This window comes from Ostrea edulis, chromosome 5 (assembly GCF_947568905.1).
Source record: "Ostrea edulis chromosome 5, xbOstEdul1.1, whole genome shotgun sequence".
NCBI classification, from domain to species: domain Eukaryota; kingdom Metazoa; phylum Mollusca; class Bivalvia; order Ostreida; family Ostreidae; genus Ostrea; species Ostrea edulis.
Genome location: NC_079168.1, coordinates 43,948,340 through 43,964,465, shown reverse-complemented (window position 1 = coordinate 43,964,465; position 16,126 = coordinate 43,948,340). Strand labels below are relative to the sequence as shown.

The following is a 16,126-nucleotide window of genomic DNA, read 5'->3' as shown; positions in this document are numbered from 1 at the left end:
TTTGGATGGAATAAAGACATCACACCACCTTTGGTGTGTCCAGGGGTCCGTGTTTGTCCAACTATCTATTTTATATTGCTTATAAGAGTTATGAGATTGATCACTGTTCGGGTTCATTGTACGAAATTCCTATTTTCAATTATTCGCGCATGTCATATAGTATATATATATTCCTTTTCATTTCGTCATTCGAACGGAGCAGACGCTAAAACATTTTTTTAAAATTCAATCAATTGTCATCGGGTAATTTATTGCTAGTTAAACTTAAGCAAGCTCGCGCATCCAGGGCGTCGAAGGCAAACAATTTTAAATGCCGGAGGAGGATAACTAATTCTGCACTCGGGCCGAAAAAGTAGCGGGTAGCCGCAGCCACTCAATCTCGTGTCGAGCCAGAAATCGCCATCCTGGAGCAATCGACATCTTCGGGACTTTTGCAACCACCGATTGTGACTCCGAAGCCGAGAACATTTACTGTGGTACCTATAATTACCGAGAAACATATGGAAAATGTTCCAGCTCAACATAATCAAAGTACAGGTCATGTTGTCCCTCTGGATGATATCAGTAGTTTTACAGCTACATGTACTGCGCTAGCAATGCATGTGCCTAAAAAGTAAAAGACAAAATTTGCTACAATCAGTTTTTCGATTTCGGTACCATCCTTTTTCATGACCTAACTTCATCACAACAAACCCCTCATATGGAGACGTCATCATAGCAGGTGAAGGGTTGCAAAATTTAGGCTTACGGCCTTTGAGCAGGGAGGGATCTTTATCGTGGATTGATTGTATCTTGTTTAACGTCCCTCTCGAGAATTTCTCACTCATATGGAGACGTCACTTAGACAGGTGAAGGGCTTCAAATGTAGGCCTACACGGCGCTTACGGCCATTGAGCAGTGAGGGTTCTTTAGCGTGCCACACCTACTGTGACACGGGGCATCCATTTTTAAGGTCATCTCCGAGGACCCGTGACATTCACACCTGATGCGTTTGGCGATGGAACTGTCACTTTTTGTTTTAACGACTTAGGTCTGTCGCGGCCGGAATACAAACCCCGACCTTCTGCATGCGGGGTGAACTCTACCTCTAGACCACAGCGGTGATTTCATCCGTAGAACGGCCCCATTTAGTCGCCTTTTAGGACAAGCAAAGGGTACTGAGAACCCGGATCCCCACGGGACGAGCAGTTTGAAGTGATGGTTAGAATTTGGCATTCCATTAGGTTTAGAAGAAGAAGAAAAAACCCAGAAGGGTCTTCTACTTGTACGAGTTTCATAGGTGTGGACATTGATGCTATTTCCATGACTATTTTGCAGGTGATTATGTTGGGGAGATATTGATAAAGATGCATGTAATAGTTTAGTCAAAAAGGTTACTTTGAAGAAATGCAATCATTGGCAGGATCACATGCATTTGTAGTTAAAGCGTCGCCAGCAAGTAGGGCCTTTGGTACAAGAATTGATGGATCATATTTTTTTCTATCACTTTACCAAATTATACCTGCTCATAGCGAACTTGATGACGGACATAGATTCATAATTTTGTATGGCATGATGTTGATCCCCTTCATTTCTACTCTGATAGTTTGGGTTCTCGTCGTTGCGGTGTTGTGTTTGGTAGGTATTTGTGTTGTGTGCAGTTGCCTCTTTGCTGGCGAGCGGAAGTGTACAGGGATATTACCTTCTTACAACTCAATCCTTTGTATTAGGGGTTAAGACCTGAGTTGAGGAATTGAAGGATAGAAAACTCCTTCATATTGACATATCCACACGCTAGAGAAGTGCCACACTGGTCCGGATGTTTAATGTACAAATCAATGCACAGCATTCATGAAATTGCAGATGCTATTTCTCGGTTTCAGTGGTCCAGGTTTCGTGTATTGACAGATTCCTATACCTCCACCTATTTAGTTGTGGAGAGTTCTACAGGAACTTTAGACAGTTGTCTTCAGGTCAGTGTATCTCAAAATACAGCTAGCGTGTACCGTCAAACATTGCAATGTCTCAACGTTAGACAGCAGTCATCATTTCAGCAGATTTGGCCCCCTCCTGTTGATCACATCGATTTTATAGCTTATCTGTCGGAAACTGGTCTTTTTTTTTTCTAGCGCTGGATGATATCCATCAGGAGTCAGTTTTGTCATCAATTTACATAGCTGGTTGTGTTTTATCAATTTTGAAGCAGCTTTATTGATACAATTTTATTGTTTCAATATTTGCAGAATTTTTAGCCATATTAGGAGGTTGTCTAAACTCCAAACCTTTAACCCAAAGCCAGTTTCCATGTCAAACAAAAGCTTTGCAGTTCTTTTCGCAACGGGTGATTTACTAGTATATTTAAACAGATGGGAAGGTTACAAATCCTACATACTTCTTTATGAACTGCCTTGCTGTTCTGCCTTCTGGTACAAAATTGGAATAAACTTATCTAGAAGACCATTGGCATAATGAGTTTCTATTTAGGTGCATATGGACTTTAATATTTTTGTTTTGTAATTGCTTATTATCAATTTCAGTATTTATGTTTAAATTCTATTTGGGTACTACGTTCATCAATGATTCACTGGGCTCAGGTATGCACGGAATTAGAATCAAGATCATCTTGGTCAAGAATCAGCCACCATCTTGTGGCATGAAATCCATTTCTTGATCTTTGTCCATTTCACATGTCCTTGACAGTTCCTGTGCATTCGTAGTCCTCTAGCATTTCGATAGATCAATCCGGAACGGTCAACACCTGAGTAACAAGTTGTTGGAAGCAATAGAAATGTGGATTATTTTAGGTGTAGATGGTTATTAATGATTTTATTGGATTTTTTAAAAATTGGATACGTCTCACTTTTCGACGGATGAGCTGCGAACTGGTCTATTTCTCGGAGATTTACTTCTCGTGGGGTACGGAAGGGGGCTAAGTAGTTGCAAGCCTTGTTTTCGTTTTAGTATACTGTTAAGTGTTGTTGAAGTCAATTTTTAAAAGTTTATGAATTTTTTCTTACAGAATACTAGCAAAAAAGATTACGGAAAGCAAGAAATCCACATCATGGAATGAAAAATTTGACGATCATAGTTCGAATTTCCTCTATAGTCTTTATTTACATTGCCCATGACCCATGCGCCCGTGAGCTTAAACTGGCCTCAAGACCACACACTGAGAATATACTCAAGTCTAAATGAATCCAACTAACTTTTGTAATAATTTTCATAAACAAATAAAATTTTTAGTATATGTATATATTTGATTTTTTTTAAACCGACAGTTTTTAGACATCTGTGCTTGATAAATCTTGAGGTATAAGTAGTCAAAATTTGACTTAAAGGGACTGACTCACGATTTTTCGCCATATTTTGTTTTTCATTTTTAATGATCAAAATCTACTGTCTAATGTAATTGAAAGGGCTCACAAAAACATTAAAGTTATACATTATCACAGAAGCTCATTTTAGGGAGTTTATTATTTGTTTTGTAAACAAAGACTGCAGTATATTATTGTTTACGAAGTTTTAAAAAGAAATAAATATCGATCTAAATTTATTATATCTATCACATTTCAAGCATTCTTTAGGGGAAATTTGTCGTCTAAAAGTTAATATGGTAACTGTGCAAAATTAAGATGCTTTAAATTACAAAATTAATATCTCACTGGTTGTTTGTAAACATAAAAAGATTCGAGTCTTTGTTTACATAACACAGAGTTAAGGCTAAAATATTGCTCTTATCCTTGCATTCAGAAGGTCAAAATTTTGGCTGTCAACATTAAATTGGTTGTATTTTTTATATTTAACATCAAAAATGAAAAGTATTTTCAAATAACAAATAGCGCCAATACTCTCGATATCCTCTGGGGTTTACATAGCCATAGCATCTTTCGGAACTCGAGATTAATTCGGATATCCCTTATTCCGTTTCGAGTTTTGTACTGTTTACGCACTTCCGTGATTAGAGATTTGAATGAGATGACTCTGGACAGAAAAAAATTATTAAAAATATACAACGGATAGACAGCTGTTATTAGAGGATTTTAATTATTAAAGAAGAATTACTGGGAGTGAATGGGGCCCTGAAACTGGCTGGTAAGCGGTGTAGATAACTTTTAATCGACAAATATCTCTCATGGGGTACGGAAAGGGGTAGATTGAGTTGCAAGCCTTGTTATATATTATGAATCAGTGGGATAAGACATTTTTTAAAACGTGGATAAATCAGTGTTCTGTGATAATGACACGTGTACTTAAGCTTCCTGGAACATGAAAAAATGTATAAAGAGGCACCATAAATTAGAGAGAAATATTTATTCGAGGTTCGAATTTCCTCCATTGTTTACATATAGGTTATAGTGCAATATCCTTGACTCAGGCACCTATGGTATTTTGTTGAAAAAAACGTGAACCAACTTAGTTTATGGTCTTGAGGCCCCATTACTTAGTATTTGTTTTATTTTGCATGAATGTTATTGGCGATTGAAAATCCTGTTGTGGTTGCTTATGGCAATTTCATATTTCATTCTGAAGTAATGTTTGAGAATACTCATATTTGTCAAAATGCCTTTTGGGGCCCTTTGATTGGTCAATGAAATCTTTTTAAAAAAATGGATGGAGTAATTTTTAGCTTAAAATCCATTGTTGAAACCCACTTGATAATTTCAAAACTATGCAGACAAATTCATCTCATACAATCTGAACAATAGCTGAAATGAACTAATTGAAAACATTAGATTTATAGTTTGTTTAAAAGAAAGCCAATTGACATCAATTTCAAATTTGAAATACAATTTATACTCTTTTTGCACAGTAGCGTTATGTTACCACAACGTTGATACATGTATTATCATTTTATGACTACCGCAATGTTTAAGTATTATTTCTTGTAAAAATTCGTCTTTTTTAATACTGATACAAGTGATTTACATATACACTTATAACTGTAAAGTACTGTAATGTACAGGTTTGTCATCATCATATCATAGAAAAATCCAACGATATCGCTCAGTAGTATACATTTTTATGACGAACCACAAGAACATACATGTACATGTATGTAATCATATTATTAATTAAAACTTCCATTATATTTGAGATCTTGCTTGAGTATTTTTAACTGTTGTGAAGAGGAAACTTCAGACGTATTGTGCCACAACATATGCTAGAAGTGGTGACAATCAAATGTGGATTCTAAAACATTCCTAAGAACGTTTAGTAAATTTGAATTCACAAAACTTCTCTAAAATCAACAGCATCAAAACATACAATGCAACACTTTAAACCATCATTCCTCACAATGAATTAAAGACTGGGTTTTTTGACATCATAGACAGCTGCCTCTTCAATAAAAAAGGATCTCAGAAATATTCATGTTTTGCGATATGATGTTGATATAAAAAGATGGTGGAGTTCCTCATTGACTATCTATGGAGGTTAGATCTTCCAAATGTGTGTTGGAATTCCCATGGGCACAAATTGTGCTCCTTTATTACCTGGCCTTAAGAAGAAAAGTATTCTTGCTGTGTCCTTCAACTCGACATTTAAATACATTTGCGATGTTTTATCTATTAACAACATTTATTTTCATTCGTAGTCGATTCTATATATTCCAGTGAATTCGAAATAAAGACACCACAAAGTCTTCCACATCTGTTAGATATTAGAATAATTTTCTGAACATAGATGTTAACGGAAAACTAACAACTCAACTTTATGACATACGGGATGACTTCAGCTTCCCCCACCGTCGACTTTCCTGTTGCAAGATTCCTGTATGTATCTCAGCTAATTCGATACGCGATAGCATGTTCTGCATATGATCAGTTTTCAAATTTAGGCAGGTTACTGACAAATAAGTTGTTACAGGGGTTTCAACAGATTCTTTAAAAGTCAGTTTTTCTTAAATTCCATGGTTGTCACAATGATCTTATTTGTAAATACAACCTGCCATTAGGTCTAATGCTCTATGACGTACTCCATACTCTCCCTCCGCACCTGATCCCAGGTCCGTATTTGCCCTACGCTAAAATTTGTATTTTTTTTTTTTTTTTTTACACATTTCTGAGAATGGCTACTGTTCGTTATCTGCACTTTTTTCCCATTACTACATACTAAGTGGATAATGCGAATTTCCGAGCGAGTCTTCCTTTTCTGGTATGATTAGTAGTAAAGCGTCCTTTTCACAAGATTTTCTGCATTATGTGCGCACACGGGCTAAATATCTGCTACAAACGTATTTACTAAATTCTGGCGTTTGTATGATTGTTGTATAGGATGATTTCATGAATTCTGAAAACCCAAGAACATTTTTCAATTTGTCCACGAGACCAGAACCCGGTTTCAGAAAACATGATATATCACGAGAAATGTAATGTAAGTTTTAACTTGTGAATGTCTTGGGAACATTGAAAATTATTTCACAAAACTTTCATAAATTTCTTTTCTTAAGATACACCGTATCAAACAATGCAACATATGTTTATGTCTTGTTCTTATACTTTAGCACTTTGGAATAATCTTAGCATGCATATTTTCAGAAAAACATCAAAAAGAATTGGTTTTAATGTTAGTAGTATTATTTTTGGTGAAACGCCTCTCAGTTTGTGTAATAAAGTTGTTAATTTCATAATTCTGTATACCAAACAATATGTTTTCAATTGTTCAAAACAAAACAAAATTCCTCATATTACTGGGCTGATACATTATCTTTCTTTCAAAATACAAAGTTGAAAAATTTGTAGCAATTAAATCATGTGAAGTTTTGAAATTTGACAGACTTTGGGAAAACTGGAAAACTATTTTTGATCTGTAACCTAGAATAAGAAGTATTCAACCAATAATGCTGAACTAGTAGTGTGAAAGAGTGTGAGAATGTATAAAATGATTAATATGTATCTTCATTACTATCACTGATGTTTATGTGAATATGGAAAAAGAATAAATTTAAAAAAAAAAAGAAGATATACACCGTAAGTTGCATGTATAATAAACGGATAATCAATGTTTTTAAACTATATATATATATATATTTACATTTGCAACTGTTTTCTCCTACATAACACTATTACGAGCAATACGTATTTATTTCTGGATAAATCTACTACGGGGTCAACAGAGGTCACGGCTGTGCGTATGAACATTTGTTAAAAGTAGGTAACAGGTACTATTTTTACTAAGGCAATACACATCTAGCAATCGCTCTCACTTACTACAGAAATCTTTCAATAGATGAAATCAACACCACAAAATGTATTTACGGTTTTATTTGTATTCCAAGCAGTGGACTTTCATCAATAATTGATAAAAGCATAACTGTAAACAATGTCTTTAGTTACTAGCCTACTAGGCCTAATGTATGTCTAAAATTTCGTCTGCTACAACTTCACCCTGGTCATCGGTGATGCGGAATTGTACCTACTGCTAGACGATGACATTAGGCTTTAGCAAAAAGGTCGTTCACAGGATGTATGGCCGATAAGTCGTCAAAGTGCATTAAGACCTACACACCACACTGCTTCCGTGCCACAGCAGCCATAGATAGTGCTTGATGTCGGTTTCCAAGTTTATGTCGGGACATCGAAGCGAGGCGTCGTTAAAAACCTATTACAAAAAATTATCGAGTCAAAAGAAGCGTTCAGTGAGCTCATGTTTATCAACAATTACATATCCAAATCCAAACCGTCCCTTACCTTCGTGCAGTTCCACATTCTCTGCGATGTTCAGTTCTTTCCGGAGATTCATCTGAGTTCCGTCCTCTGTCCTGTCTATAAATAATTTGCCTACACCTGACGACTGCCGTCCTGTTCTTCATGTTCCTCCATCTCAGTCTTCTGTTAACTCCGTAATATCCACAGAATATCTTTCAAAGTCGGTCTTCAACGTCTTCACTTTTCAAAAGTCAAAGCGCATCACAACTCTAAGTGTAACACTGCGCATCCCCGTTTAAATCATAATTCCCCCACCCCCTAAAATTAGACATATGGAAGAGTTTTCCATTATATACTTCCAAGTTAATGTATAAGTATATGTTGATATACTTGCTTTCTAGCGTCTTAATAATTAAAACAGTTCTTCATTTTATAGAACTTTGTTTTGTGATGTCGTCATTTTGAACATCTATGACGCTTTGTTGTGGACGTCAACAATTTGAAATGTATGGAAACGTGTTGTTAACACAATTCAGCAATGTTACCGACCAAAAATGTAAATATAAGTAATAAGGTATCATTTAAAAATATTTATCGGGATATAAATACGGGTTGGTACATGATCAACTTTTCCATAAAGCCCTTCGGGCTTTATGGAATTTGATCACGTGACCAACCCGTATTTATATCCCGATAAATATTTTTAAATGATACCTTATTTCTTAAATATATATATGTGTGTGTGTGTGTGTGTGTAATATTTAAGAAATAAGGTATCATTTAAAAATATTTATCGGGATATAAATACGGGTTGGTCACGTGATCAAATTCCATAAAGCCCGAAGGGCTTTATGGAAAAGTTGATCATGTACCAACCCGTATTTATATCCCGATAAATATTTTTAAATGATACCTTATTACTTATATTTACATTTTTGGTCGGTAACATTGCTGAATTGTGTTAACAACACGTTTCCATACATTTCAAATTGTTGACGTCCACAACAAAGCGTCATAGATGTTCAAAATGACGACATCACAAAACAAAGTTCTATAAAATGAAGAACTGTTTTAATTATTAAGACGCTAGAAAGCAAGTATATCAACATATACTTATACATTAACTTGGAAGTATATAATGGAAAACTCTTCCATATGTCTAATTTTAGGGGGTGGGGGAATTATGATTTAAACGGGGATGCGCAGTGTTACACTTAGAGTTGTGATGCGCTTTGACTTTTGAAAAGTGAAGACGTTGAAGACCGACTTTGAAAGATATTCTGTGGATATTACGGAGTTAACAGAAGACTGAGATGGAGGAACATGAAGAACAGGACGGCAGTCGTCAGGTGTAGGCAAATTATTTATAGACAGGACAGAGGACGGAACTCAGATGAATCTCCGGAAAGAACTGAACATCGCAGAGAATGTGGAACTGCACGAAGGTAAGGGACGGTTTGGATTTGGATATGTAATTGTTGATAAACATGAGCTCACTGAACGCTTCTTTTGACTCGATAATTTTTTGTAATAGGTTTTTAACGACGCCTCGCTTCGATGTCCCGACATAAACTTGGAAACCGACATCAAGCACTATCTATGGCTGCTGTGGCACGGAAGCAGTGTGGTGTGTAGGTCTTAATGCACTTTGACGACTTATCGGCCATACATCCTGTGAACGACCTTTTTGCTAAAGCCTAATGTCATCGTCTAGCAGTAGGTACAATTCCGCATCACCGATGACCAGGGTGAAGTTGTAGCAGACGAAATTTTAGACATACATTAGGCCTAGTAGGCTAGTAACTAAAGACATTGTTTACAGTTATGCTTTTATCAATTATTGATGAAAGTCCACTGCTTGGAATACAAATAAAACCGTAAATACATTTTGTGGTGTTGATTTCATCTATTGAAAGATTTCTGTAGTAAGTGAGAGCGATTGCTAGATGTGTATTGCCTTAGTAAAAATAGTACCTGTTACCTACTTTTAACAAATGTTCATACGCACAGCCGTGACCTCTGTTGACCCCGTAGTAGATTTATCCAGAAATAAATACGTATTGCTCGTAATAGTGTTATGTAGGAGAAAACAGTTGCAAATGTAAATATAGCATTTAATTAATTCATATCCTTCGTCTTTTGTGTATATAAATATACTTGCTAGCAAATGGTCTGTATAAACAATAATGGTGTATTAATTTTTTTGCATGTGCATATTTAATACACGCTACTGTATGAACGGTTCGTGTAAATAGGGCTTTACAAACGACATATTCAAATAAAATGACATTTATACATGCAATGATTAAATGCAGCTGCAGTAGGTACAAGAACATTATGTAATTATCTTTGGCAAAACACACACACAAAACAGTATGACTGTGTTCATTTCCATACTTACACAATAACGTCTAGATGTTAACTAATATCCCCACAAATATTTCCAGTTAAATATTTTAAATGATAAAACATGCCAGTTCGGTTAAATAATAATTATGCAAATAGGTAAACTCTTTCATTAGTCTGGCGCGGTCCCCATCCCTGCCATACGAGCGTAAGGGACCAAACTCGGCTTATATAGCATTTTCAACAATCAGAGCTTTATTTTACTTCTATATAAATCAACTTTTTAAAATTTGTATCAATTATTCATGTTTAAGATAGATGAAGATTGAATACATAACTTGTAACGAATATTATGAATTTATGTACCAACAGCAACAGAGTTCAAATTGACTGGCGACCTAACATGGCTACGTCATTTGAAGCTGTGAGTTTTCAAGTCGTATGGGGCTTTAATGAATATATGAAGATATGTTTGGACATAAGCATAGTAAAATAAATATGTAAGGAATTTTTTTATATTAGATATATGAGACAGCAATTTAAGAATACAACGATATGAGGCCTCAACCGTGCACATTTTTTGTGCGCCGTAAATCGAAGGTTTTTATAAGGGGTGGATCTGTAGCTCTCTGATCTGTCCCAATATTTTCTCAGAGAGCTACAGTTCTGTAGCTACCTTCTGTTTACCTAGTCATGTATGGAAATTGGTTTTAAAATAACCTTTATGTGACAGAGTGTATGATGTATTATGAGATTCCTTTTTCTCACCAGGCTATTTCTCCTGGTGATAGTTATCTGCACAATTATGTTACTAATTTTACAGCAACAATTAATTTTTCCTTGTTATCAATTATCCCTATTTGGCTACATGTAACTTATTTTTACAGCAACCAATACATGCTGTTCTACGAGTTTTACACTATTCTTTGATTTTAATTAGTATGTAACCAATCAGTTGTGCTTATTTTGGTCATGTGACCATTATCAATTTGTTGACACAAAAGAGTTGCTGTCTGAATTTTATTGAATGCCTTTGTCGGGTTGTTGCCCACCTTTTTTAAGGACAAGCAGCTATTTCAGTGGCATTTTACATGTTTTGATTCCTATTATTAATATCTTCCGGGAATAGGGGGTCAGCTTGCATAATATGATGCCAAATTTTTCTAGTCTCCTGACCCCCTATATATGTTTTTTCAGTACATTGTATATACAACTGTATACTTTTATTGCGTCATTTCCTAATGGCTGAAATACTGCCAAAACGGCGTAAAACCTCAATCAATACATTATAGATGACAAGTTTCAATTCAGTTGATGTTGGGTTTTGCCTGCCTCAAGCGAAAACAAAGCAAAGTCTATGTGGCAATGTTTCTTACGTCGGAACATAAGTATAGGGGACCAATTCATCTGTGGTTGAGCATCCGATACAGGCTAAAACTTGATCAATGAAATCCTTCATAACCAATCAAAATAAACAATCTCTCAGATACAATACAAATGAAAAATTAAACAATACAAACGGAAAGTATTACAGTAAAGAATACAAATCGAAAATTATAAAAAATAAATGGCCCGAATTTTGTTAAAACTATAAAAATTGGAACTTTTCAAAAGGAGGTAGAAAAAATATTTTGTAACAAGTGTCTTCAACCATTTTGAAAAAAAAAGCTATATTTAACTTTTTGTGGTACATCTGTACTGAACCACATAGAACTGGTTCTTATAGGAATAAATTAGATGTGCTTAAAATTGTTAACATTAACGAAAAGTTACAAGCTGTGTCATTAATACTTGTCATGTTAATACCTTTTTACATAATTATTTGTTTGTTGTATTTCTGAATAAATATTTTATCTAAAAAAGAGTTGACAGGGGGTGAGAAACAAGTAATGTGTAATTATTTATATATACATTCTGTTCAATTGTCTCTTGACCCCATCACTATCTGAAAACCAGCAATTTATGAAAATCCATCAGACATCTTGATGTAATTTGGGCCCAGTTTTGAAAATAAAGCAGAGATGACTAACTGTTCATAAGACGCTAGACAGTGTTGAACCAACTGAAAATTCCCTGTAGAATAAATCTTAGGGCAGCCATGACTTGTGAAGATGTTGGTAGGGAATAGGACCTAGGCGTGGGAAGTTGTTGTCCATCCTCTGGTATCAGTGAATGATGAGATGACGTGGTAGTCTATGTTTGGAAACAGTTTCTGTCATTCTATTATCCTGCGGATTACTTCCGTCCCCTAATTGTCTTACTCGTCTAATCTGACGACGCAGCGTAATGTTAGCTGCCATCTTATTTAGTTTGATCGTAAGACACTTATATACCTGTCGTAAAGTTACGACAGACTTATGGCAAATTTGAAGGTGTTGACGTCTCATGTTAATTTCCCTAAAGGTGTTGCATGAAAGATCGAAAAATTTAAGTTGTTCAAATATATGATAAAACCAATTGGAACGTATGTCTTGATTCAATAATTCTTGAAAATAAGTGTAAAAGATGTGTATTGACAAAATTAGCCAAAATATTTGGAGTTTAAATCAAGCAATAAGCGATTTATATGATTTTTAGCGTCAAAATGGAGGGGTATCCCCGAATTTCAGAAAAACGGCCTCCGTGAAACAAAACAGATTTAGCATGAACATGTTCTTCGAGTTTTTCTTTTAAAAAAACTGTCGCTTTGAAATTTTGTTTCACGAGGGCATTTTTTTTTTGTGTGTGTAAAAAATTCGAAACTTCACTGGTACAGTCTACTCTGGATATAATGAAATCCACGGGACCGACCTGAATTGTTAATTATATCCAAAGTTCAATATAACCAATGCTGAACTACACAAATATTGCTCATGGGGGGTTTATTTTAACTTCAATATAACAGATATTTCAATATAACCGACTTCAATATAAGTGGAGTGGACTGTATTATTTTCAACTTCACCTGTACGTTAAATTTCCTCAGTATTGTATGGTCTACTGCGTGGTTCAGTGGATAAGGTCGTCGACTCTTATGTATAAAGATGTTTTCTATTTTTAAAACGACTGGGTTCGACTCCCTCACGAACACATATTTTTTTTAGTTCATATTACGTTTGTCATCTAGATTTTTTTTTCTTAATTGAAACTCGCTTCTGGTTTTTATAAATGCTTCATGTCAAATCTCTGTTTAATACCATGTGCCGAGTTTGAAATAAGCTTCCAACCTGGACACTGTTTAGTTTGTGAATAGGACTCTCAACAAACACGCCGAATACAGCATGCAATACCTGTGTTTTAATAGTCAAGGCTGCTAACGAGAACTTGTATGTTTTTCTGAATGAAAGTGGTGCCTTTTACGAAAAACCGTTGTGAACTTTGCAAAGCTTTGGAAGAAAACTTTAAGGCCAAACAAGGTAAATAACCGTTAACAGTTTGAGTTTATATGTATTCCAGTAGCAAATTGCCATGTTGAATCAATTTTTACAGGTGTACATGTATGTACTTCGAATAACGCTGAACTTTATCAATGCGTATTAAACTTCCCATATTTTGTTATGTGGCCAGAGTCATGTACAGTTGCCAATCGTTGTTTGTAGAAAATAATACATACGAGTATAAGAGCTTTTGGACTGTAGTAGTATAGAATATTAAATAGTTGATACACTCGTAACATGTAATCGTATACATTGTATCTGATATTCAGAAGGAAAAAAAATATTTTTCACGATTTCAAAAATTATGTTTAGACTACATGTAAAATGTATTGACACATAAAATGTATTAGGCTTGTCCCTAGAACTGGGGAATCCTTCAGGTATTTAAATGGCAAATACGCAATGAGTATAAATATGAATGAAGGTCAGTTCTACGTCACGAGTGCTGGCACGTAGCTCCGATTAGGGAAAATTCCCGCTTCGGTGCAACACCCTCAGATTTAAGATACGACGCTTTAAGTGGAACAGATAAGGCGTGTACTTATGAAAGATAAGAATTATATAGCGTGGAACACGCTGCAGTATTATACAAATCTGCATTTATATGAGAAAAGTTTGATGTATACCTGGTAATCTTGATAATTTTTTATGTATATTCATTATCTCAGAAAAGTGTAACAAAACACAATAAATGTTTTTTTTTAAATTTATTATGATAGATAATTATGGCGATATTATGGCACAGCAGTTTTGAATTGTATTACAAGTACAAATCAAACAATGGGCCGTCAATCAAAGAGCCCCCCAAAAGAAAAACATACAACACACATAGATTATGCTACACATACAAAACTGTAGGTAAACCACAACAGCCACAGTTCAAATATAAAAGTTCAAAGTTCATTGACTTTACAAACACAAAGATCACAGATCACTATTTAGGGTAGGATAAAGTTCAACATTAGAAAGCAATGACCCTGGCGGTGCAGAGATCAAAGCTTAGTATTTAACATTTCGCAAATTCTATGGTCGTTATAACTATCTAATTTGCCAGTACAGTCTGTCATTGGGTCAAATGCTGTCTGACGTGTTTGAAACCAATTGTTAGGCTGTTCTATACACACTAATTTTGACTATGGATTACTCCGTTTATCTGATCAGGATATATGACTCACCACAGGTGTGACCGGTCAACAGGGGATGTTTACTCCTCCTAGGCACCTGATCCCACCTCTGGTATATTCAGGGGTCCGTGTTTCCCCAACTCTTAGTATTGTATTCTTTATGAGAGTTTTGAGATTGATCACTGTTCGTTATCTTCACCTTTTCATTCACGAGATTCCCTTTTATACGCCACAAGTTCATCACTTTCATTAAGGAGTCTTGTGTGGGGGAGATAAAAACTACCGATCCAATTTCCGCTGATGATGAAGCCATTCACCAATCAAGTAATCTACAACAGAAAGCAAAACGAAGCCAAAAATGGGGGATGGGCAGGTAATTTACTAATTTTGCAATGTAATAGCTTAAAAAGTACACCAACCTCATTCAAAAAGATGCAAAACGAAAAGGAGGCAGCAGGGGCTATGCCAAGGGGAATAACTTGTCAATTCATGGGTGGATCTAAGGTGAAATACATGGTAAATTGCAACATGAGCTGCACACTTTCTTCGATAAAAACCTCCAATGTAAATTCAATTTGATGTAATAAATCAAGATGCACACTCGATAATCTTGTTATTTTATGACAAATTCGGTAGTCTTAATTTATATGCAATAAATCTTGGTGTTTGTTCGATAAATCTTGATAGATATTTCATGAATCTTGATGTATATTCAACAATCTTGTTATTTATTTGCAAAAATCTTGATTTATATCGATGCTATTATTATTCATTTGCGAAAATATTGATGTATATTTGGCAAATCTTGATTTATTATAGACCAGCCTTGCAAAACTTCAAAATGATAGCAGTTTGTAGTGTACATTGTACTTGTAAGCTGACCTTGTCCTGGGATGGAAATAAAGATATAACATTATGTTTACCTATATAAGTTTAATTTTTGCACTTATTGTATTTTATAACAACACCCCCCTCCCCATTGTGGCTGTTGTTGGTCTTGGCAACTAGGCAATGAGTAAAATTTTAAAGTTTTACATTAAAATTTTACCATGTAAATTACACCTGTGTATTGACACCCAAATGGTACAGGCCAAAAACACATCATTGCCTAATGTTATATCATAAAATCAAGCAACAAATTTAGCAGATCTTCTCATTCCGGTTGACGGCAATGAGACGATTTGCAATCACCCCCAAACATCAATCATTAAAATGTCAATTTTCAATTAAACAAAAAACCATATGACTATGATTCCGGTGAGCGGCAATCAAAGTGTATCATATATATATGTGACCAAATTGTCACCAAATAATTCAATACATACAATATTGTCCAATCAAATCATTCAATGTCCAATCACAGGAACCAGACGCGCATTCTTCTTGTGTTCTGTAATCAAAAATGTACTTTATCTGGCCCCAAGTTGCCAAGACAGTCTATTCAAACACACTCCATTGTAGTTGTTTCTTTTTCCATAAGCAGCACTATATCCAAGAATCGAGCTCACCTGAAAAATTGAAAACATTTTCCGCAGTACATATTCTTACAACTTTTTGGGATGGGTGGGAAGGGAAATTAAAATGTTGTTTCGACTGTTATCTCACCGTTCTCCAG

At 35.2% G+C, this 16,126-nt stretch overlaps 2 long non-coding RNA genes across 2 annotated transcripts; both read right to left on the bottom strand.

The window, feature by feature from the left end:
* Positions 1 to 7,223: 7,223 nt before the first annotated feature.
* On the bottom strand, positions 7,224 to 7,945 carry LOC130054536 (uncharacterized). Its single transcript, XR_008802813.1, has 2 exons — positions 7,668 to 7,945; positions 7,224 to 7,578 (listed from the first exon to the last, which is right to left on the bottom strand). It is a non-coding gene; the product is annotated as an uncharacterized LOC130054536 (long non-coding RNA).
* A 6,141-nt stretch (positions 7,946 to 14,086) lies between these two features.
* On the bottom strand, positions 14,087 to 16,126 carry LOC125649592 (uncharacterized). Its single transcript, XR_007360748.2, has 3 exons — positions 15,837 to 16,126; positions 14,931 to 15,010; positions 14,087 to 14,840 (listed from the first exon to the last, which is right to left on the bottom strand). It is a non-coding gene; the product is annotated as an uncharacterized LOC125649592 (long non-coding RNA).